Raw genomic sequence first — 26554 nt, forward strand, 5'->3', positions numbered from 1 at the left:
GTGGGAAGAGAAGCCTTAGATATTTATCTCCACACTAAGGCTGCCATATGAAGCCAAGAGTGTATAACCCTGCTGTCACTACTGTTTCTGTTGTTTCTATTATTTTGTACTTTTAAATAAGGAAATTAGAGAAGGCTACAACCTTGTGAGCTTTGAAAGATCAAAATGGTGAGAGGTCTGGGAAGAAAGAGTCCATGTCAAGTTTTGTAGTCCATCAGTTTAGCATCAAGGTCCTTTGGATTAACTTGATGGACCCAGTCAAGATGTAGGCAAGATGAAGATGTTTCCAATTGCTCTGCCTCATTTTGAAGTGAATCTGGAGGGGCCAATAATATGTAGATATTCCTTTAAATATCAGCCAACTCTTTCCAGGGACCAAGGTAGTATAGGGAAGAGCATGCACCTAGGACTTGGGTAGAAGTATTTTGCAATATTTGTTCTTGAAAAATAAATAGTCTTTTGTAAAAATTACTGATGTTCATTGATTAAATGAAACTGGCATGCTAATCACAATGGAGGAAACATATCAGAATGGGGACTCCAGTTAATAGCATCAGTGAAAGACTTCCCGAACACTTCAGGGGTACCTTTGGCAATGCTAAAAGTGGAGTTGTAACCAGCCTTACTTTGGGGTGAGTCTAGTGAATTGTTCACATTTAAAGCTTTGTATCTCCCATTTCCTGGAATAGGCTTTCCAAACATCACAAACAGGAAATAAAACATTGCAACAAAACCAGTCATATGGAAGAAAAATGACTCGGCCTGGAATATAGGCTCTACCACCTCCCACCTCTGAGCTTCTAACCCATACACTTAAGAAGAATTTGACTTAAACCATTCCTATTGTCTCAGCCTTCTTTCATGTATTCATCCCATTGAACCCTTGTAACTACTCTCCCTCATCATTAGATGATGACAGTGAAATACAGAGAGACAGATGATTGATCATTTTTCTCTGATTGCCCATTATATAGATTTATAATAGCTGTTTCCCACCATCTTTATAACATTATAAAAGATCATATTGTGTTGCACTTAAAGTAATGATAATATAATAATGCCTTACATTGCTATAACATCTTTCACTTTTCCTAATGTTCTCATATTGTTGAGTTCCTAACTTCTAATAATGTGCTCTTATCTAGAGGATACCATATTCCTTCCCATTACCTAGGTTCAAAATCTCAATCAGCCTTTCCACCTCACTCTCCCTCATCTCATATGTGCAGTTTCCAAATCATGTCAATTCTACTGTCTTCTTTTCACTCGTACAGCTACCACTCTACTCCAATCACTTATGACCCCTTGTGTGGGTTATTTCAAAAGTCTCCTAATTGGCCTCCCTGACTCAAGTCTCTTTCTAAACCATCTTCCAAAGATGCCCAACTTCTATCTCTAAGGTCCAGAGATAAGACATTATGGAAGAGTATTGCAGCAATAAATCATAGTGGCTCTGTCACAGTCCCCTATGCCTGGGATGTACTTTCCTTCAAACCTCAGTTCAAAGGTCAAATCCCACATGAAACCTCATAAGTTAGTTTCTCCTCACAAAATGCCTTGTATTTACCTTGTATGTATATATGCATATATCTTACACATAAATGTAACACATATTCTTCTTATAGTAAACTACTTGGGGGGAGGTACTGTTTGATTTTTATCTTTGTAGCCTCTGAACCTAACACAGAATAGGCATGTAGTAGACAGTTAAATGCTAGATTATCATTAGACAATGCTGTTCACTTTCTTAGGATAAAAGCTTCCTGTATTTTACCCTGACATTTATTTTCTATTACCTTAATCCTTCTGATTATTGTTTTTTACATCTATGTAATGTCTCCACATCCTCCTTAAACCATAGAGACCAAAACTGGGGATGATATTTCAATATGCCAAACTAATTTTGAGCATTTTAAAAAACGAGGGGGTTTTTTGGGTACTTGTCATACTTGTCATCATGTCTTTTAAAAAGAAACTGAATTGTTTAGCTATCCGTCCTCAATCTGTAGGCCCTTATGACCTTCACTCAACTCTACTTGTACTTAGTTAGCCATTCTTCCTTTTTTTCCCCATTTTGTTCTGTTGCTATAAAATAGTTCCAATATTTGACCAAGACAAACAACTGTCATCCATCTGCAATGATAGAATAATGGGTAGAAATTTAGAATCATTAGTCAAACTAATTACATTTTTGTATATGTATGCAAGTTGTTGTTTAGTTGTTTTCAGTTGTATCTGATACTTTGTGACCCCTTTGGGGAGTTTTCTTGGCAGAGATACTTATAGTGGTTTGGTATGTTCTTCTCCAGCTCATTTTATAGATGACAACACTGAGACAAACAGGGTTAAGTGACTTGCCCAGGGTCACCCAGCTAATAAGTATCTGAAGATTTGAACTCGGGTCTTCCTGACTCCAAGCCTGGCACGCTAACCACTGTGCCAACCAACCTGACCCTACATAAGCAAGAACTATCAGGTTTGACCAAAAGATGTGGTCAGAAACATCCCAGATAGTCTGCAGATCTTTATATCAGTTTTATTAACTTAGGTAATTAGATTACTTGTCCAACATAGCGTCTCTTTTCATGATAGCCAAAAGAGTCAGAAACTAAACTGTTATCCTCCTTTTAGGGAAGGGCTAAAGAAACTGTGGAATATGAGTATAATGGCATATTATTATGTCATAGAAATTATGAAATGGTGGCGGAGCCAAGACAGTGGAGTAAAAGCAGTGATTTGCTTCAGCTCTCCCTCAAACCCCTCCAAATATTTGTAAAAAATGGCTCTAAACAAATTCTAGAGCAGCAGAAGCCGCAAAAAAACAGAGTGAAACAAATTTCCAGCCCAAGACAACCTGGATGGTTGATTAGAAAGGGCTATCACACCAGGTTGGGAGAGAAATGCAGTTCAATGCGAGCATGCAGGCAAAGACCAGGCCTCAGCCAACCTGCAGCAGGACTCAAGGGACTCAATCAAGGGCAGCTGTGGCAGTTTCCAGCCCCACAAAGGTCAAAGACAACTTAGAAGGTCAGTAGGAAAGTCTGTGTCTGTGGTGGTGAGAGAGAAGTGCTGGGTCCCAGCCCCAGTCCAGGCACAACCCTGGGGTGGTAGCTGCTTCTTAAGCTTCTGGCCCACTGACTGAGGGGGAATCTAGTGGCTGATTGGAGGAGGATTGTAGGGATCTCTTTGCTGGTGCTGAAGCAGGACTCTCAGGCTTTGCCTGTGCTTGGATCTGGGTCACAGTTCTGGGTAGCTATCCTGAGATGAGGAGAAGTGCTGGCATAGTGGAGCTAGTAGTGGCGGTAGAAAGAGAATACTCCTCACAGTTTCAAGGCAGAAAACAGTGCTTGTGGTCACTCATAGACCACAGCACAGGCCAGGAAAGGAGTAAACACCTCGACCTTTATCATAACACCTTGGAAGAACTGAAAAATTACAGGTCCCTAGAAGTATCTCTAAAAACAGCTGCACAAAACCCCTGAAGCTTGGGACAGTACATTCTTCACACAGGAAGCAGACCCTTAACTTAACAAAGAGTTTATAACTGAAGTAATTGGCTGGGGTCATCAGCAAAATGCACAAAAAAGGTCAGACCATAAAGTCTTTCTTTGGTGACAAAGAAGATCGAAACATACAGCCAGAAGAAGACAATGAAGTCAAAGCTCCTACATCCAAAGCCTCCAAGAAAAATATAGATCAATTCCAGGCCATGAAAGAGCTCAAAAAGGACTTTGAGAAGCAAGTAAGAGAAACAGAGGAAAAACTGAGAAGAGAAATGAGAGTGATGCAAGAAAATCATGAAAAACAAGTCAACAGCTTGCTAAAAGAGACCCCCAAAAATACTGAAGAAAATAACACCTTGAAAAATAGCCTAATGCAAATTGAAAAAGAAGTCCAAAAAGCTAATGAGGAGAAGAATGCCTTAAAAAGCCAGCATTGCTCAAATCGAAAAGAAAGTCCAAAAGCTTACTGAAGAAAATACTTACTTAAAAATTAGAATAGAGCAATTGGAAACTAGTGTGTTCATGTGAAATCAAGACATTGTAAAACAAAACCAAAAGAATGAAAAAAACAGAAAACAATATGAAATATTTCATTGGAAAAACAACTGACCTGGAAAATAGATCCAGGAGAATTTAAAAATTATTGGACTCTCTGAAAGTGATGATCAAAAAAAGAGCCTAGACATCATCCTTCAAGAAATTATCGAGGAAAACTGCCCTGATATTCTAGAACCAGAGGGTAAAATAGAAATGGAAAGAATCCACTGATGACCTCCTGAAAGAGATCCCCAAAGGAAAACTACTAGGAATATTGCAGACAAATTCTAGAGTTCCCAGGTCAAGGAGAAAATATTACAAGCAGCCAGAAAGAAACAATTCAAGTATTGTGGAAACACAATCATGATAACAGGATTTAGCAGCTTCTTCATTAAGGGACCAGGGGGCTTGGAATATGATATTCTGGAGGGCAAATGAAATAGGATTGCAGCCAAGAATCACCAACCCAGCAAAACTGAGTATAATCCTTCCAGGGAAAAAATGGGTATTCAGTGAAATAGAGGACTTCCAAACATTCTTGATGAAAAGACCAGAGCTGAATAGAAAATTTGACTTTCAAATACAAGACTCCAGAGAAGCATGAAAAGGTAAACAGGAGAGAAATCATAAGGGACTTTTTAAGGTTGCACTGTTTACATTCCTACATGGAAAGATGATATTTGTAACTCATGAGACCTTTGTAAGTATTAGGGTAGTTGGATGGGGAAAAAATTATATGTATAGATAGATTGATAGATAGAGGGCACAGAGTGAGTTGAAGATGAAGGGGTGATATCTGGGGAATAAAATTAAGGGGTAAGAGAGGATCATACTGGGAGAAGGAGAAAGGGAGAGGTAGAATGGGGTAAATTATCTCACATGAAACAGACAAGAAGGGAAGTGGGCGAAGGTGAGAGAGAATGAGTGAATCTTATTTTCATTGGATTTGGCTTAAGAAGGAAATAACTTACACACTCAATTGGGTATGGAACACTATCTCACCCTACAGGAAAATAGGGGGAAAGGGGATAAGAGAGCAGGTGGGGAGGGAAGATTGGGGGAGGGGGTAATCAGAAGGAAACATATCTGAGAAAGGACAGGGTCAAAAGAGAGAAAAGAATAAATGGGGGGCAGGATAGGATGAAGGGAAATACAGTTAGTTTTCCACAGCATGACTACTATGGAAATGTTTTGTGTGATTATAAAAGTGTAACCTGTATCGAATTGCTTGCCTTCTCAATGAGGTTGGGTTGGGAGGGAGGAAGGGAGAAAATTTGGAACTCAAAGTTTTTTTGTTTTATTTTATTTTTAATAAAAACATTTGTTTTATTTGATAACATTGGATTTTTATGCCGCGAGGACACAGGCTCCATCAACACCCTTGATTTTTTCCTCTCCTCTTCTGCTGAAGAACTTTGCCTTCATGACTACTGGTTGCTTGGGGAGTTTCCCTTTTCCTAGGACTTTGTAGTACCCGGACGTACAATGTCATTGATAAGGGCAAACCCCTCCTTGTTTTTGGCAGCATTAATCCTGGTCTGCTCACTGACCAGTGTCCACAGCTTATCAAGGTTGAGAGTTGGGCAGTAGCTTTGGTTCTTCTTCAAGTGGTAATGCCTCATACCCACTTTCCCAAAGTAACCTGAATGATATTTGTTGAAGTTGATCCGGTGATGGTGCAGTCCTCCTGCATTGCCACAGCCTCCAGGGTGCTTCTGGTGCTTGCCAATGCACCCGTGGCCTTGGCTGACATGCCTGCGAAGCTTCTGTGCCTTCCTTAGTTGGGAAGGTACATCACAGGCCACTGCAAAAGAGAAAAGGGAATCCAAAGTTTTAAAAACAAGTATTTTCCCATGCAACCAGGAGATAAGATATACAGGCAATGGGGTACAGAAATCTATCCTGCCCTACAGGAAAATAGAAGGGGAAGGGGATAGGAGAAGGGGGGGGAGAGATAGAAGGGAGGGCAGATCAAGAGAAAGGGTATTCAGAATGCAAGCTGTCTTGGGGTTGGGGGAGGGACAAGATGTGGAGAAAATTTGGTACTCAAAATCTTGTGGAAGTGAATGTTGAAAACTAAAAATAAATAAATTATTGAATCAGAAAGGAAAAAAAATATGAAATGGACAGTTTTAGAATTCCTGGAAAGATCTGTTTGAATAGATGGAGCACAAATTCCTAGAAAAACAATTAGCATAGTGATAACATTATAGAGAAAAATAACTTTGAAAGATTTTCGTGCTCTAATCAATGCAATTATAATCCATAAGTCCAAAAGAATGGAAACAAAATATGTCATTTGCCTCCTGTTAGAGAGGTGATGAACTTAAAATATAGATAGACACATAGATTTTTGGATATGGATAGTGTAGTAATTTGTTTTGTTGGATTTCACAGCTTTTTTTAATTTTATTTTTCAGATTTTTTTAAATTTCTCAATTGTTATAGTGATAAAAATTAACAAAAATTACTGTTAACTTAAAAAATAATATACTCTGTTATGTATACCTTGAAATGTTTTCCTATTTTTAAAAATATAAACACCCTCATTTGTTTTGGTATTATCTTAAAATAATGGGCATGGTTTTATTACAATTAATCAATCAACAAATATTTATTAATTATTTACTACGTATCAGGAACTGTGCTAAGTGTTAGGGTTGTAGGTATAAAAAACAGAACAATCCCTACTTTCAATGAGCTTACATTCTAATGGAGGAGGTCATGAGCACATATACAAATATATATGTAGCATAAGTATAAAATAATACAAATGATTAACAGGTCAGTGACCATTTATTATCTACTATGTACTAGGCAGCTAGATGGCAAGTGGATAGAATGCCAGGCCTGGAGTCAGGAAGACCTGAGTTCGAATGTGGCCTCAGACACTTACTAGGTGTGTGATCCTGGGCAAGTCACTTAACTCTGTTTGCCTCAGTTTCCTCATCTGTAAAATGAGCTAGAGAAGGAAATGGCAAATCACTCCATCCCAAGAAAATCCCAGATGGGGTCATGAATAGGAAATGACTGAAATGTCTGAACAACAACAAAATGTTCTAGGTAGCAGGCTAAGTTGCTAGAGATACAAGGAAAGAAAAAAATAAAGCCAGTCCCTGCTTTCAAGGAGTTCACAGCCTAAGGGGGGGAAACAACATGAAATTAACCATATGCAAAAAAAAAAATAGACAAGATAAAGTGAAGATAACTTCAGAAGGAATCAGGAAAGATTTCCTAAAGAAGGTCAGGTCTTACATAATGTCTGAAGGAAGTTAGAGAAGCCAGGAGGCAAAGATGAGGATAGAGAAAATTCCAGAAATGGGGAATAGTCAGTGAAATGGAAATGAAGTGTTTTATGTGATATATAGCAAGGAAGCCACTGGATCCCAGAATACATTGAAGGAAGCATGAGAAAACTAGAGATAGGAAGAAGCCAGGTTATGAAGAACTTTCAAAGCCAAAGAGATCATTTTATATTTGATCCTTGGGGTAATAGGGATCTGGGAGAACGACATCCTCTATCTTCCTTTTATTTAATTTCCCCACCCATAGTCATGAACTGAAATGATACCTAATATTTGTGGATTTGCACAATGATGGAAATGTCTTGTTTATCATAAACACAAAATGTTTTAGTTTTTCTTTTTCTCCACAAAAAGCACACCCTTATTTACAATGTAGTATACATTTAGAAGTATCAAAAAGGCAGGCAAAACATTTAGAGCTTTCAAAAATGGTTGTCAGAATCTTTTGTTAAAATAAATTTTCTTTTGGTACATTCCAAGGACTGTTTCCTTCAGTTTCACATTCAATCTGGATTTCACTATGGGGGAAAAGAATCTCCATCTCTGATTTGTTGAGTCTGTCCCATGTGATTAATAGAGCTTCACAAAGCTATGATGTCACTGTAATCTAGTATTCAAGAAGAGATGGCACTTTCAGAAGACCTCTGTTATTCTAATTTCCCAAAGCCAAAGTACACCATACAATATATTGGCATTTTAACATATCTAAAGAGACAGCTCCTATTCTGCCAGGTGTCAGGAAAGGAAACTTAGGAGTAAATTTACCAGTTGGAGTTCTAAAGTCCTAAATTCTTTTTCTGCTGCTGTTCAGCTCTGGCCCAACTCAATCTGACCCAGAGCCATCATCACGCATACTTCCTGCTTTCAGTCAGTGTTGGACAAGACCCAGTAAGCAGAGGAACAGGGTGACTCTGACTTTTCCCAGTCTTGGGCCAGGACTAAGTCCAACCTCACATCACACACATTTCTATTCCATAGCCCTTAGTTCAGTCATTTCAAAAGTGTCTCCTGGCTTCAATTTAAAAAAAAATAATAATCGCACCTCAGTCATTTGGTCAGGTGAACTTTCCTGACTGAACAGTTATTATATATACCCAAAGTACTGAGACAGATGGAATCAGTAAGCCTCAGGCAATCTTTACTATGCCATTTACACTGAAATACTCATTAAGTAAATATGCTTCTTTGGGAAATGCTTTCTAAAGCCCCATTTTCAAAGTATGAGCCAAACTGGAGCTGAGTCACTGGGATTCAGGGAGGACATTTCAGCCATTAGGAAACTCTTAAATGAGACATTACAACTCCCCACAGAGTGCTGGAAAAACAAATGTTAGCCACTTACTTGCCACATTAAGTGGAACCTCAAAGCTAATTAAACTTATTCAAGGAGATTGGCTCAGACAATGAATAAAGATGGTTAATGCCCAGAGAAGAGAACCACAGTTAGTCACCCAAAATACTTTCCTCACTATGAAAGAAAAATGTGGCTTTAAAATGTCTAATAACATTTTGATATTTAAGCTTTATATGTTGCATACATTTAGATTTAGGTTTTTTCATGAGACCAAACTTCAGGGGATTAAAAACATGCTCTAATACACAGGGACGCGAAGTCTACTATCTGAAGAAATCTTACTTAAAGCATGATTTGCCATGAGAAGTCCATTTTTTCCTTGGAAGATGACTTTAAATAAGATGGTGATGATTAATTATTCTAAGTAGTTGAAAGTCTGTCACAGGAAATAGGAATTACATTTGTTCTGTTTGGCTACCGAGGAGAGAACTAGCATCACTTAGTGAAATGTACAGGGAGGCAAGCTTTGGAAGGTAAGGAGGAACCTCTATCATAGACCAACTTCAACATCTTGTTGCATATGAAACTCACCACAGATTCTCAAAGATAATGAGATTGGAAACCCCAGTTCTGACAGGCCCAATCAAATTGGAAAGACTTTAAATGTGGGCCTGCAAATAGAATATTGCCTAAGAATCTATCCACCTAAGTTAGAGAGGCATTTCACAAGCAGCTTGGCCACTTCATGATGAAATTTTCTGGCTAAAGTATGAAGCCACTTATTAAGGTTTAGAGACAGCTGTGATCTACATCAAACTCATGTCTTCCAGTGGAACGATCTTTCCACAACGCCTCCCTGAAAGTAAATGTAGACCTAAAAATAAGTTGTATAGTTATATTTCATTTCTTCTTCAAAATCCATTCATTTTCTTCTGGTTATGAAAAAATAGGACATAATAAAAAGTATTTGAAACATAGGTGATTAATCGTATGTATCAATACAAGATTAAGTAAAATGAATACCCACAGTACAATTTAATATGGCCTCCCGTATACTTAAGTAAAGAGTATATAAAAATAAATTATTGTAATGTGGAAAATTATTTTGCATGTATCCTTTGTTTACTTATCTGTGAACATATATTCCTCAAGAAGAATGAAGTCACCTGAAGGCAGGGACCATATCATTTTATTTTTGAATCTCAAACAGCTAGCAAAGTGTCAGCAACATAGTGGGTGCTTAATAAATGATTGTAAATTCATTGATTCTCTTTAGATATGAATGAAAACTATCTTCCCAAAGAAGCTTGGAAAAAGCAAGTAAGGCAAAATTTGAACTTGTACGTGAAATGGGATGATGCCTTCCCTAGGGTATAATACTGCAGTACAACTCTGCAGAGCTTTTGGTATGCTATTTGACACGGGAAAAGCAGAAAGCATGCTTGCAGGCAATTTTGTGGGACACACCCTTCACTTGGGAGCATGTAAATCCTTTTCACTGATAGCCACCAAACAGACAGAATGGGGCTCCAGCTAATCCTACACCCAGGGCTGGCCTGAGGCTAAATCCTAAAATAACAGCGACTTTGGAACTCTCATTCCCACTTTCAGTGGCCCTTCTTAGAGACCCTGTTGTCAGAAGGTTTTCCCTTGTCCCATCCCTAATGATAATGATATTGGGGAAGATGCAATCATTGTCTTGGTCATTGCTCACATTTTGATAGGACTACTCTCCTCACAAAAATTCTGTGAGGATTATTACCCTGCTTTACAGATAAGGAAACTGAGTCACAGAGTGCTTATATTATGTTGCCCTAGGCCACATCTGCTTTCATCTAGTTTCCTACTAATCATCCATTGAGATGTTAGCTAGAAAGGGTTTAAGATTTTACCCTTCCAAATGGTATTAACATTTTAATAGAGGACTCTACCAATCAATGAATCAATCAATAAACACTGATTAAGCACCTGTTAAGTGCCAGGCACCATGTCTTTACTGAAAAGTCTCTGTAAGCCATTTATTCAACAGTTTTAAAAAAATTCTTATCTATACTTTTTGTTTTTTCTACTGTCATAATTTTCAAACGGATTCCTCCCTCTCCATCACCCAGATGTGTGTGTGTGTGTGTGTGTGTGTGTGTGTGTGTGTGTGAGAGAGAGAGAGAGAGAGAGAGAGAAATTAGCTAAACTAACCAATGCATCAACCAAGTTCCACAGTACATGCAAAGAACAGAAGAAAGTATATTTTCATTTCTCTTTTTGGGACCAAGCTCGTGTGTGTGTGTGTGTGTGTGTGTGTATACATATAGATTATATACATATATGCATTTATCTATTCCCTAATTCTATATTGTCCTTCTGTTGATTCAGTCATGTCCAACTCTTTGTGACTCTATTTGGGGTTTTCTTGGGAAAGATACTGGGGATTTCTTCTCCAACTCATTTTACAGATGAGGAAACTTAGGTGAACAAGATTTAGTGACTTACTCAGGATCACATTAAATGTCTCAGGCTAGATTTGAACTCAGGCCTTCCTGACTTTTAGGTCCAGCACTCTCCACTGTGTCACCTACTTACCCAGAAACATGTCCAACATTGAGTTTTTTATACCATCCACTCACTTGAACTCTGTTACCTGCTCTGTCTCTATGGTCTATTCAGCATTGGTAGAGAGCTGGTTCACCAGGCTAGGTCTATGTTCCAGATTAAATGGTAGTACCTACATGGTTTTCCTGGTCAGCTAGGTAGCACAGTAGATAGAGTATTGGGCCTTGAGTCAGAAATTCCCATTCATTTATGAAGTGTTCAAAAGAAAGAAGAATATACAAATACTCAGTTGATGGATTAGTTGTAAGCAAAACAAATTCTAAGTATGTATAAAGTATTTATAGCTCCTTTAAAGTGACAAAGAAGGGGACTCTGAGGCAGTTCCCATAAAATGGGGAATGGATAGATAAATTATGGCAAATAAACATGATAGAATATTCTTTTTTCTTTTTAATTTATGAAACAAAATGAGCATTTCCATAACATAGAACAATAAAAAAGATAATTGTACATGAAACTGCAAATCTACTATGCATAACTTGCTATTTCTTCCAAAATTAAACAAAATTATCATGTAAATTTCTTTTTTGCCTTCCTCCCAGGAGATGACTACCAGTAGACATAAATGTGTGTGTGTGTGTGTGTGTGTGTGTGTAAAATTATTCTATACATACTTTTATCTATCGATTCTTTCTCTGGATGCAGATAGTGTCTTCATATGTCTTTTGCATTTAATTTTGATATTTATAATAGAAAAAATAACTTATTTGCTCAGTCATTCTTAAAACAATAATTGCTGGGGCAGATAGGTGGTGCAATGGATAGAGCACCGGCCCTGAAATCAGGAGGACCTGAATTCAAATCTGGTCTCGGACCAAACACTTAACACTTACTAGCTGTGTGACCCTGGGCAAGTCATTTAACCCCAATTGCCTAAAAAAACCCAAAAAACAAAAAACAAAAAACCCCCCAATGATTGCTGTTACAATATGGAAAGTTTTCTTGGTTTTCTTCATTTTACTTTTCATTATTTCATGAAAATCTTTCCATGTTTTCTCTAAAATCATTGACCTCATCATTTCTTATAGCACAGTAATATTCGATCACAATCATATACTACAACATGTTCAGCCATTCCCCAATTTATTTCCCATTCACATTCAAAGTTATAATTGCTACTTGTGAATTTCCCTCCATCTTATTTTTACTATTTTCTTTGTCAGCCTCTCTTTTCACTCACTCTGTTATCTTATCTTCTCCTCTTACCCTCTTATTCCTTATTTTCCCTCCCCTCTAAAAATCCCTCCCTTATCTATTTATCCCAATCTCTTAATCCTACAGCAAAATTACCCACATCTCAGCATTAAAATTTGATAGTAATATTAAGCTGCTAAAAGTAAAATAAGACAAATTAAAAATAAAAATGAGTAAACAAAGGAAAAAGAACCCAACCATTGATAGCTACTTTGGTGTAAAAGAAGATCTGAGTTAATATTCAGAAGATAGTGGGGTAAAAACAAAAAAAGCCACTCCTACCCTAAAGAGTGTGACCATCAAATGGTTCCAAGCCCAAAAAGGAATCTTGGAAGACCTTACAAAGGAATTAAAAAATAAAGTAAGAGAGAATGAAGAAAAATGAGGGAAAAAAAGCAATTCAAGAAAATTATGAAAAGATAGTTAATGGATTGGAAATGAGATACAAAAAAAATTTTAATTTACATTTACTTAGTTTTAGTTTTCAACATTTACTTCCATAAGATTTTGAGTTTTAAATTTTCTTCCTCTCCCATTTCTTCCCCCCCAACCCTGAGACAGCATACAATCCCATATAGGGTCTACATATACATTCATGTTAAGCATATTTTCCCATTAGTCATGATGTAAAGAACAATTAGAACTAACAGGAGGAACCATGAGGATGAATCAACAAACAAAAGAACAAAGGAAAAGGAGAGCAAATAGTATGCTTCCATCTGCATTCAGATTCAATATTTCTTTCACCGGGTGTGGATAGCAATTTCCATCATGACTCCTCTGGAGTTGTCTTAGATTCTTGCATTGCTGTGAAGAGCCAAGTCTATCAAAGTCAATCATACCATAATGTGGCTGTTAATGTGTACAATGTTCTCCTGGTTCTTCTCATTTCACTCTGCATCAGTTCATGTAAGTCTTTCCAAGTTCTTTTGAATTCTGACTGCTCATCATTTCTGATAGCACAATACTATTCCATTATATTCATGTACCACAACTTGTTGAGCTATTCCCCAATTGATGGGCATGCCCTGAATTTCCAATTCTTTGCTACCACAAAAAGAGCTGCTATGAATATTTTTGTATGTGTGGATCCTTTTCCCATTTTTTTTGTAGGCAGTTGGGGTTAAGTGATTTGCCCAGGGTTACATAGCTAGTAAGTGTCAAGTGTTTGGTCTGAGGTCGGATTTGAACTCAGGTCCTCCTGACTTCAGAGCTGGTGCTCTAACCACTGTACCACCTGGCTGTCCCTCATTTTCCCATTTTTATAATCTCTTTGGAATACAGACATAGAAGCAGTATTGCTGGGTGAAAGGGTGTGCACAATTTTATAGCCCTTAGGGTATGGTTCCAAACTGCTCTCCAAAATGGTTGGATCATTTCACAACTCCACCAACAATGTATTAATGTTACAACTTTCTCACATCTTCTCCAACATTTATCATTGTCCTATTTTGTCAAGTTAACCAATCTGATAGGTGTGATGTGGTACCTCAGAGTCATTTTGATTTGCATTTCTCTAATCAACAGTGATTTAGAACATTTTTTTTTCCATATGACTACGGATAGCTTTAGTTTCTTCCTCTGAGAACTGCCTATTCATATCCTTTGACCATTTATCAATTGGGGAATGACTTGTATTCTTATAAATTTGACTTAGTTCTCTATATATTTTAGAAATGAGGCCTTTAACAGAGACACTGGTTTTAAATATTCTTTGCCAGTTTTCTGCTTCCCTCCTAATCTTGGATACATTGGCTTTATTTGTGCAAAAACTTTTCAATTTGATGTGATCAAAATTGTTCATTTTGCATTTCATAATGTTCTCTATCTCTTGTTTGGTTATAAATTCTTCCCTTCTCCATAGATGTGAAAGGTAAACTATTGCTTGCTCTTCTAGTTTGCTTATAGTACGAGATACAAAATCTTAAGGAGGAAAATACCTTCTTGAAAACTAGAATTGGGCAAGTAGAATCAAATTATAAGACACCGAGATAGAATAAAACTAGAAAAAATAGAAGAAAATCTGAAATACCTCATTAGAAAAACAACTGATCTGGATAACAGATCGAGGAGAGACAATATAAGAATTGTCAGACAACCTGAAAGTTATGATTAAAAAAAAAAGAATCTGGATACAATATTACAAAAAATTATTAAGGAAAATTTCCCTGAAGTTCTAGCACAAGAAAGTAAAGCAGAAATAGAAAGAATTCCCTAATCGCCACCTGAAAGAAATCCGAGGAAGAAAATTTACAAGAATGTCATAGCCAAGTTTCAAAACTACCAGGTTAAAGAGAAAATATTGCAAGCAACAAGAAAAAAAAAACTGTGGAAAAACAATCAGGATTTCACAAGACCTTGCAGCTTCTACACTCAAAGACATAGGTCTTGGAACATTATGTTTTGAAGAGTAAAAGAGTTGGGGTTGCACCAAAAAATAACTTATCCAGAAAAGTTGGGTATAATCCTGAATGGAAAAAAAATGGACATTTTATGAACTGATAGGCTTTCAGGTATTTGTAATAAAAAGATTACTATTGCAATGAACTTTTATCATCATCATGACTAACCAGGATTTCTGAGGACTAACAATAATGATTATTTTTATGTTACCTACCTCTTGATAGAGAGGCAGAATGCAGAATGAAAATCCCCTCCATGCACTATATGATTGAACGATATTGGTCTTTTCACTGACTTTCTCCTATGCCCATGATGGTCTTCCTTACCTCCACCTCCTGGCCTCTTTGGTTTCCTTCAAGATTCAGCTCACATCCCACCTTTTGCAGAGGCCTTTTTCCAGATCACTCTCACTGCTAATGTCTTTTCTGAGATTACATTGTTTATCTTGTATATACATAGCAGTGCCTGAAACCATAGAAAGCATTTAATCAGTTTATTGCATTGAATTGAGTTAATTGCCTGTTATCTCCCTATCAGAATATGAGCTTGTCAAAGGCAAGGACAATGGTTTTTTTTTCCTTACTTTGTATCCATAGCACTTAGCACAGTGTATTAATGGTTAGTAAGTGTTTGTTGACTGACTCATTACCTTTCACAGGGTTTAGGTTCCACACAAAGTGGAATACTACTAGTTCTAGAACTCGACATTTCATCTTCTGTCTTTGAGTCTAGAAGGAAGCTGCTTTCATACCTGAAGTAGATACCCCGCTTTCTTCTCTTTCTTAGAATCCTTCTTTCATCCCTTATCTCAGGCTATATGGAAACTTTCCTCATCCTCTCACTTTTTAGTGGTCTCTCTTTAGCCTCAGATTATGTGATATTTAATTAGATGTGTGCATGCTCAATCTCTCCCAGGAGAATTTAAACTCATTTTGCATGGAAACTGTTTTTTTGTCATTTGGTCTTGTATCCACCGTGCTTAGCAAGTAGTAGTTGCTTAATGATTGTTAATGCTGATTTGGGTTTCTAGATCCATCTAATGTGCTGGCTTATTTCCTCTAGGTCTCTTAATATTATTTCCCTGGGTAATGCTAAGTTTCTCTGAGAGGGCCTATCCATTGTCTATCCCTCATATCTTGGTATTCATTTCTTCTTTTTTTTTTTAGTTAGACGTCTCTGATGATAGTTTATGCTACTTATTGTGCATTATGCATCCTTATTGACAAGCTTCATTCTATTTATAGCTACCATATATCTTTCCATTCATTTTGGGGAAATTTGTGATTTTGATGCTTTTTTATTTCTAAATTTTTATTTTTAGTTCTGAAATCTTTCCCTCTCTCCAGTCCTCCAGTCCCTCCCCCACCCATTGAGAATGCAAGAAATATGATATCTATGTTATATATGGAGTCATATAAAACATTTTCACATTAGCCATGTTGTGGGAAAAAAGCAAAAAAAAAGTGAAAAAATATGTTTCAATATACACTCAGAGTTCATCAGTCCTCTCTCTGGAGGAGGATCATTTATTTCATTGTGAATCCTTTCAAATTGTGGATCATTACGTTGATCATTTACTGTCTTTCACAGTTGATCATTGTGACAGTATTGCTTTTACCTGTGTACAACATACTCCCAGTTCTGCTCACTTCACTTTCATCAGCTCACATAAGTCTCCCCAGTTGTTGTTGTTGTTGTTGTTTTTCTGAAACCATCCCCTTCATCATTTTTCACAACACAATTTGTTGTTTTTTGTCCTTTGTTCTCATAGAGGTCCAGTGTCATCGGGAGGGTGATGTCCTGACTTGCAAGTCAGGACAGGAATTAAGATAATTAAGTGAAGACGACCTTTGGCAGATGGGCATACTAAGAGAAAAACCAACACAGGGTCAAATTTGGACTAAAGTGAAGTACTACATAGCAGTGAAAGCATCCAGACCTCTCTAAACTATGAGATAACAGCAAGGTCCTGACGGACAAAAAAAAAATGAATCCTGTGACAGTGGAGTGGTTATTTTATTTGAACTACATGTTTCCTTTGGACTAGAACTAATGATCATATTTCACATAATTATATTGAATAAATAACTATATTACAACATAGTTACATATAGTATATATATTTATATTATAATATATAAAATATAATATAATAATAATAATATAATTTCAAATACATAGGACTACCTCATGGGATTCATTATTAGCACTCATTGGAATGTAGCAGTACCAACTGCCTGTGAATTTCACATCTGGCTCCCTGCACAGCCTCATCAGTATTTCCCAAGCAATGGTGAAAATCAAATGATGTGATTGGCTCAAGGAGTCACAGATTTGGATCTAGAAGGGTCTATAAAGGATCAGTCAGCCTAACTTTGTCTTTTTACATATGAGGAAACTGAGGCGCAAAGGTAAAGTAACTTGCCTAAGTCACAGAGGTAAATGGTCAAGTTGGAATTAGAACCAAGGTTCTCTATGTACTGCACCAAAACCAACAAAAAGAGATCCCATAGCATTAAGAAGCAGCAAAATGTGGTGGAAACAGCACTAGATTTGACAGCCAGACAGTACTTCACTAGCTTGGTTAATATTTTACCACAGTAGCTGCTTGTCTCTTATTGGCATATCATGTTGGACTTAAAAAAAAGTTTGATCTTGGTAGCCTTACTTAGAATAAGATGATCTGAATTCAAGTCTTAGTAGCTAAGCAACTTTTGGTAAAAATATTTCTCCAATCTGGGCCCTAGTCCTTCATCTTTAAGAGAGAAGTAATAAATTCATGCTACCTAGAGAGGCAGGGTGGACACAGTAGAGAACATGCTGAACTTGCAGGTAGGAAGACCTGGCTTCATCTCCTGCCTCTGACACTTCCTAGCTATGTCTCTAAGTCTCGATTTCTCATCTGAAAAATGGACATAATTGTACCCATGGAATCTACTTCACAGGGTTGTATGTTTAGTATATCAAGTGACTTGCAAACTTTAAAGTACTATGTACATTTCAATTATTGTTATTATCTATGAGGCAGCATGGTATTATAGTGGATATACTACTGACTTCAGAGTGAGAAAGAACTGAGTTCAAAACCTCTGACATACTAGCTATGTGACCCTAGGAAAATCACTTAACTCTGTTTGCCTCAGTTTCCCCATCTGTAAAATGTGCTGGAGAAGGAAATGGCAAACCACTCCAGTTTCTTTACCAAGAAAACTCCAAACAGAGTCAGGAAGAATCAGACACTACTGAAATGAATGAACAACAGAAAGGTCAGTTTTGCAGACTTGCATTGGCAAAGGGTTTTTTTTTTTTAATCAGGAGATCCCTACATGAATAAAATCACAGATATTCCTTTCATTCCCCCTCAAAATTACCTACATCATGGGTTATCATAAGGACCAAATGGGAGGATGTATGAAAACAAGCAGTAGCCCAAGGGCAAAGCAAGAAGGGTTCCTACCAGGAGCTGGTCCCCTTCCTCTTCTCACCAGCCCACTTACCCCTCACATATTACAGAGTGTCAAAGAGCCCAACAAGCATCTGCTTCAGGGATCCCTTTTCTTCCTCAATGCTAGCTCCCATTTCCCAGCTCCCACCAGGCACTGGATGCCCCTTCTTAGGAGCTTTTCATGCAAATGTTTGGCAAAGTGGGAAGTGCTATACAAAATACAAGCACAGTTCTAACAGGAGCAACCTGAACTGAAATAGCCAGACCAAGCTTTCCAGGCTAAAGAGATAAAGGAACCAAAATAAAAGAATTGATATCAGTCTAAGAGAACCTGATGTTGGCTTATTTGTCCATCTAGAAGGCTCAAATGAGCCTGACATCACAAATTTTCTGAGCTCCTGTTAAGAACAACACAGGGACTTCAGATAACAACATTGAGGTTCTCCAGGGCACAGATCACAATATCAGAGATGGAGCAAGAGGGTGCTCTTCTCTTCTGTGGCATGAGACAAATGGGATTTCTTTCTTTCTTTTTCTTCCTTCCTTCCTTTCTTTTTCTCCTCTCTTCCCCCTTCCCCCCTCCTTTCTTTCCCCAGCACTTTTACCTTGATCCCCACTGAGGGTATTCCTGCAAAGATAATACATTCTATTTTGGCTTTTCTATAACAGCCTCCATCTTTCCCCTCACAGCTCCCTAGGCCTTTGTCTCTATCTATATGGGAATAATATGAAATTGGATCCACCATTTTTTGAACCCCAAAAGGATTAAATAACAAATTTACTTATCTTAAAGTCTGAGACATTCCTGGTTTTGTTACTTGCTTTGCTGGAAATCTCTGTGGTCAGAACTTTTCAGAACTGTAAAATCTTCATTCATTCATTTAACAAATAATCATTCAGCACCCACTCTGTACCCAGCACCAATCAAAAAAGAAAAAAAGATCTGGCTCCTGCACAAACAAAGCCAATGCAACCAAAATTAGAAGGAAGCAGAAAACTGGGAAACAATTTTTATAACCGTCTGTGATAAAGGCTTCATTTCTAAAAATATAAGGAACTGAGTCACATAAGAATACAAGTCATTCCCCAATTGATAAATGGTCAAAGGATATGAACAGGCAGTTTTCAGAGTAAGAGATTAAAGCTGTCTATAGTCATTAAAGCTGTCTATAGTCATATGTAAAAATGCTCTGAATCACTATTGATTACAGAAACACAAATCAAAACAACTCTACTCAATCAATTATCAGACTGGCTAACACGACAAAACAGGAAAATAATAAATGTTGGAGAATCTGTGGGAAAATTGGAACACTAATGCGTTATTGGTGGAGTTGTAAAGTAATCCAAACATTCTGGAGAGCAATTTGAAACTATGCCCAAAGAGCTATAAAACTGTACATACCCTTTGACCTAGCAATACCACTTCTAGGTCTGCATCCCAAAGAGATCATAAAAATGGGAAAAGGATCCATATGTACAAAAATATTTATAGCAGCTCTTTTTGTGGTGGCCAAGAATTGGAAATTGAAAGGATGCCCATCAAGTAGGGAATGGTTGAACAAGTTGTGGTATATGAATGTAATGGAATATTACTGTCTCATAAGAAATGATGAGCAGGAGGACTTCAGAAAAAATATGGAAAGACTTACATGAAGTGATGCTGAGTGAAGTGAGCAGAACCAGAAGAACATCATACACAATAACAGCAACATTGTGCAGTGACTAACTTTGATAGATTTAACTTCTTCTTAGCAATGCAAGGATCTAAGACAACTACAAAAGACTTATGATGGAAAATGCTGTCCACATCCAGAAAAAGAACTGAAAACAAAAAAGAAAAAGAGTTTGAATGCAGATTGAAGCATTCTATTTGCTTTTTTTTCCTCTTCTTTCTTGTGGGTCCTCTCATTGGTTCTAATTCTTCTTTACAACATGACTAATGTGAAAATATGTTTAATATGAATGTATATGTAGACAACCTATATCAGATTGCATGATGTCTTCGGGTGGGGAAGGGGAAGGAGGGGGAGAAAATTTGGAACTCAAATTGGAAGTGAATGTTGAAAACTAAAAATAAATAAATAAAATTTTTAAAAAAGAAAAGAAAAAAAAAAGAAGAGGGAGAATAGCATAGGCTGAAATAATCCAGAAAACCTCATGGTGAAAGTGAGACTCAAGTTAAATGTGAAGGATAAGTTGGGTCTAGATCAGTAAAGGAGAGAGGAGAGAGGGAGAAGACACTCTGAGAGAGCAAAGAACAGCATAAACAAAGGCTTCAAAGCACAAATAAGCATAAAATATGCTGGGAACAGTAAGGAGAGTAATCTCTAGAGAGCAGAGAGTTTAGATTTGGTATTAGTAGAAAATAAGATTAGGCATGTGAGTTGAGGCAAGGTGGTAATAAATAACCAAAAGCTAGGTTTAGATAGTGCTCAGAAGTTTAAAAAACATTTTTGTTATAACAGTCTTTTTAAGTAGGTAGTACAAGTATCATATCCCCAATTTTACAGATGAGGAGACTGAGGCACAGAGAGGTTATATTAATTGCTAAGGTGTACATATCTAGTAAGTGGCAGAGTTAAGGTTCAAATCTAAGTCTTCAGATGTCCACTCTCTGTTCTTTCTAGAACACTGAGCTCCAAGCTAAGACCTTTAGATTATATTTTCTGACACTGGGGACCTGTTAAAAGTCCATGAGCAGGGCATTGACATGAAAAAATACCTTAGGGACAAGATGTTAATGTGGTAGTAATGTGTCATTTCTTATTCCATTCACTCTAAATTCACAGAATTATACCAAATGTGCACAGGGTCTATCAATAAGCAATTTATTAAGCACTTACTATGTTTCATGCTTCTTGCTAAGTAATGAGGAATCAAAGGCAAAAACATGATCCCTGCTTTCAGGGAGCTCACATTCTAATGGAAGAAGTCAGACATCAAGCACCTTTATAGTGTTAGCCTGTGCTATGGAGAACAAGAAGGGTAGGGAGCATCAGGAACTCTCCAACTGAAGGAACCTAAGGGGGAAAAAAAGCAACTACAGGATAGACCAACTGATCACAAAACAAATACTCATATAAGCCAAACAAGTCCAACATATACATTCATATTAAACATATTTTCACATTAGTCATGTTGCAAAGAAGAATTAGAACCAATGAGAGGACCCACAAGAAAGAAGAGAAAAAAAGGAGATAATTCTTTGCCTAATTCAACATCCAGGTAATTACTTGGTACCAGTTGTTGGTCCTACATTTTTGAAGAGGACCAGTGACATCATGGGGTAATATTTTGACTCCCTTATGAGTTGGATTTAAGCGAGGCAGAGTTGCACTGTCATCAGACTCACTCTCTCTTCCAGAGTCATAGAAGTCAAGTGGCAAAACAAAAGTAAAGACAACTGGCAATGGCCTTGGATATAGCTCTAAGCATTCCAAGGCACCTGCTTCAGCCTCTTTCACAGCTATTGGAATGAATTGTTCTCATCTGCCCATTCCACCAGGGGTAGTCTTCACATACTTGGGGTAGACACCCCCCTAACTCACCTATGATTACCCTCAACCCTGGTTTAGCCCATCTGCCAAGATGGTTTTATTGGAGTGTGGCCACTGCACGTGCCATAATTTCTTGAAGCCACAGGTACTGAACTACTGAAACTTAAACCTGATACAATTTTTTACCACCATTGTCTTGAATTTTGTTTTGATTTTTTGATTTGAACCAACTTCTCCAGACTCTACCCACCCAGCCACATCCTCTCCTTTTAGCTCCATTACTGTCTAACTCTTAGACTTAGCTTTTTTTCACACTGAAAGTCTGACCCTGAACTGAGCAATGATTTCTCAGCCACAGACCCATTTCTACCCTGCTCTCAAAACCAGGGAGGTTCAGTCAGAACCTTGGACATCTCTACCATGAAAAACTGCTATGGTCCTCACCCTGGCCCCACTATAAAGTCTTCAGTAAATGCAGTCAAATGGAAGGTGTTCCTTATACCCATGACATCTAAAACCAAAATTTAATTAGTGGTGAAATTATATGACAGTCAAATTCACAAAGACAGTATCATGTATTTTGTCAATGAGGGAGATTAGTAATATTTAGAGGATGGCGGAACAACAATTGTTATTAAATACATTTAATGATGACAGATATTTAGGGTTTGTGGTACAGTTGAAAGAACACTGGATATAGAATCAGAGGTCCCAGATTCAAATCCTGACCCTTCCATTTACTACCTTGTGTAAATTATTTTGTTCTTTAGACCTCAGTTTCCTCAACCGAAAAATCAGCTCACTTTTTGCCCCACTCAGGTATTGGGTATTCGCTCTCAAAATGCAGAATCTGGTCCCAGCTCTGCTGTCAGCTGACCATGTGAAGTAGGATAATTCCCAACCTTGCTGAGCCTCTATTCTATCATCTCTTAAATAGGAATAATAAAGTCATTTTACTTTAAGGGGAACTCTGTAGGTTGGAGACATATTGAAAAGCTAAAAAAAAAAAGATTATGCTGGTGTGAGGGGTGTTCGCATGTTTTCAGTATTCTTGCATTGGACTCCTCCAATTTCTCATCGTGGCATGAAGACAGCCTTGGGTTCTCCAAGATTATACAAATGGAACACTTGCTCTGACTGGGCTCTTGTGAGGGTCTCTTCAGCTATCATCCAAGGAAGAATCCAGTGAAGTTATGAGAGGCCCATGGTTCAGGCTGACTTGACAGGTATTAAATATTTCTGAAGCTAGCATTTGACAAAGAATGTCAACTAATAGAAGGGTTTGGATCTGCAGTGGTGGACAGATGTATCTGGAATGTACTTACAAATGTTTAACAATTGGCTCTCCAGGGGTGAAGTGAAGTATGCATGACACACCAGTTTAAACTGCATTATTAATATTTTCTCCATCATTTTCTTATTTCTGGATGATCATTTTAGCAATAAGTCAAATCCTAATATGTTTAGTCATTTTTCAGTCATGTCTGACTCTCCATGACCCAATTTGGGGTTTTCTTGGGCAAAGATACTGGAGTGGTTTGTCATTTCTTTTTCCAGCTCATTTTACAGATGAGGAAACTGAGAAAAAAAGGGTTAAGTGACTTGCCCAAGATGCACAGCTAGTAAAAGTATCTGAAGCCAGATTTAAATTCACAAAATTGAATCTTCTAACACCAGGTGCAGCACTCTATTCATTGCACCACCTAGCTGCCCTTCCTGAGAAGTAGTATTTGTCAATTTCCAAGGCATCTCACACTGAAAATATAACAATCAATTCTCAAGAACAGGTACCAGTTGACTCCAGAATGCCTCTTATATCTCACTTCAGGGAAACCATGGATACTTTCAGTATTCTTCCTAACAATGTCATTGTTATCAAGGAGATGTGGTATACTTGAGGACGCTGAGTGAAGGGCAAGTTAAAAGACCACTTGTTTTTATGTGAAAAGAATTAATTTGAATCACAAATTTTGGGTCATGTAGGGTAGCAGAGCACCAGACTTAGGGTTCAGATCTTTCCCCTGTTCTACTCTGCCTCCCAACCTTTTGAAAAAATTCTTCACAAAGGACCTGAAATATATATATACACATATACATATACACATATATACTTTTGTCATTAGTATTGCGCTATCCCACTACTATAATTTCATACATTTTTGAGAAAACCAATGATGATGAATTTTAAATGCATTACCAGGTGGAGTGCATTCTGTTTAATTTGTCATCAATTGGTGACCCAAGGGAATCAAGGTTCCACTTTCCTAGGCATATCTGTTCCATCTGCTGCTTATGATATACAGCTGGCCTCACACATCTTCAATTGAGCCAGATGTCTATGATAGTTCTATTTCTTAATTTCTCCCCAGTGAATTTGCAAACATCCTTCCTGTGGAGTGACATAGCCTACTGGAAACAAATGTATGAACCTGCTGAAGAGGCCTAGGACTTTGGGGTGCTGCTGGGGGACACCCCAAGATCACAGTACCAGGCCCTGCCTGAATGAATTCAACTCAAATCTTCTTTCAGCCAGAGGAAAAGTTTATTAGTGATAAATCACATAGGCCAGATGACACCTGTAAGGATGAGCAGGCATGAGAAAGACTGAGCCTTTTGGACTTGAGAGATTCTCAGGCCCTGAATGGGGGCTGGGGTGGAATTTTTGTACACTGAAGGAACTTTGAGTGGCCAGAGAAGGGGGCTGGGAAAAGGGTCTAGGTGAGAATTCTGATTGGAAGATCTGAGAGATTGAATAGACAATGGGAATAGATAATGAGAGGAACTGGAAGCTGATTGAGATCAAATGGTAGGGGCAAGGCTTTCAAAGGGAGATAAGGAGAGTCGATAAGGAACTTGAAAGTTTAAGGGTTTTCTGGGTCCTGTAGACAAACGGGAGCCAGATTCTTTTTAGGGCAAGGGGCAAAGGCCCATCTGAATAAGATCAAAAGGTAAGGCTAAGGCTTTCAAAGGAAGATGAGGGGCTGGGGTCTGTAGACAAATGGGAGCCAGATTCCCCTTGGTTCAAGGGTCAAAGACCTCAGCTTGAGCCACACCCCATCACTACCAGCTAAGGTACTGCTACAGTTTTGTTCTACAAGGATTATCTGCTTATTACAAGTGACAAATATGGGTCAGAAAGTATATGAAGATGTTTAAGTGATAAAGAGGGTATGTGTCACACAAAAGAAATGGAAATTAAGAAAGGAAATATTTCCTAACAATGACTAAAGTTAGTAAGAAAATCCTTGATCAAAGCTCCAGCTTCAAAGATTAGACAGATCCTGGAGTAGAGATTGGTAAACCTCAGAACTGGCATACCCAGTCTTCATTTATTCATTCTCTCTGGGACAGAGAGATTTTTTTTCCTCTTTTGTTTTTAACTCTTCTTTTTGAATGTAATTACACCTGGGAAGAGGTGTCACTTAAACCATTATTAGTTAACACTTAATTTCCATTAACAGTTTAATGTGGATGAAGTGGCTTAAAGTTTAGAACAAAAATAAAATGCAGGAATCAGAGCCTAAGGGACATCAGAGAGATGGTAATAAGAAACGTGAAAGGGAAACTGACAGAAGAGGTGGTTGGGTACCAAATATAAAATGCTGCTGGTAGTGAAACTACTGTCTCAAGGTCACTGATCTGAATAATGGGGGTTAATGGACAATAGAAAAATCAATAACAAGTTGGCATGTTGAAGGTGGCGGGATAATTGCAAAGGGATATAATTCGATGTTTGTATTTCTGCCAGAGCTAAGTACTAACTCTTATGTATGTTGTGAAGTGTAGGCTAATCTTTCCCCCGCAGAAGGCAGAGGGACTCAAAGAATGGCTCTCTGCACTCTAAGTTCTTAGGGAGAATGAAAGGCCCTTAAAGAGGACTGACATGTGGCTTTAATGGGAAAGAAATCAATCTGAGGTTTACAAAAGTCTAGTCAGCATGATGGAGAGGGGATAGACTTTACAATAAGGCAAAGGGAAGAAAGAGGACAATGGTACAAGTCTTTCCAAGAATGATTTGGTAGAACCACAGTAGTTATCAGATGAGAGATTATCCATTACAGTGAAGAGACAGAATAGCAGTTGCTGTTACTGATTCCCTGTCCCTCCTAAGATATACTGAGGCAATTATTTGTGGACCTCAAAGCAAACCTAAAGAGCTCTTTCTTGTTGCTGAGAGTGTCCAAGACACAAAGGAACCTCAAAAGACAACAACTACCCACTTCAGTGATTTATGCAAGTAAAATGACACTTCCAGGACGGACCTAAAAAGTATAACCAATGTTAATAAACTCATAAACAAAGAATTAAATATCATGTGGGCTATGTTTTTCACATTGTTATTCATTAAAGACTAATGTCAGAAAAGAAAAAATAATAATCTGGGGAGTTAACAGCTATCTAAGATGATGTTGTCTTAGAATATGATTAAGATATTTGGATCACAGGTTACAATATGGGATTGACAAACCCTGGAGATGATGTACAACTATAAAATGTTTGTAAGGATATGTTTGCCAGGCATCTTGCGAATCTAATCAAACAGTCTTTAAACAAAAAACGATAGGAAAAGGAGAAGATTGTCTATAATTTAAAAACAATATAGAGTAGAAAATGAAAGGAAACCAAATTCAAGAAAGAAGCAGAGGTAAACCCACAGCCTTAAATGTCTCTATGTGAATGTCCAAAGGTTAGGTAAAGAACAAGAGGAACTCAAGATTCTAACATAAGGAGGTAAATATGACTTTACAGGGATCACTGAGTATTGG

At 37.6% G+C, this 26554-nt stretch overlaps 1 pseudogene; it reads right to left on the minus strand.

Annotated features, from left to right (window-relative positions):
* Positions 1–5387: 5387 nt before the first annotated feature.
* LOC110213327 (large ribosomal subunit protein uL15 pseudogene) overlaps positions 5388–26554 on the minus strand; it is a 54535-nt pseudogene continuing 33368 nt past the window's right edge.

Source organism: Phascolarctos cinereus, unplaced genomic scaffold, assembly GCF_003287225.1.
Source record: "Phascolarctos cinereus isolate Bilbo 61053 unplaced genomic scaffold, phaCin_HiC Scaffold_726;HRSCAF=1367, whole genome shotgun sequence".
Lineage (NCBI taxonomy): Eukaryota > Metazoa > Chordata > Mammalia > Diprotodontia > Phascolarctidae > Phascolarctos > Phascolarctos cinereus.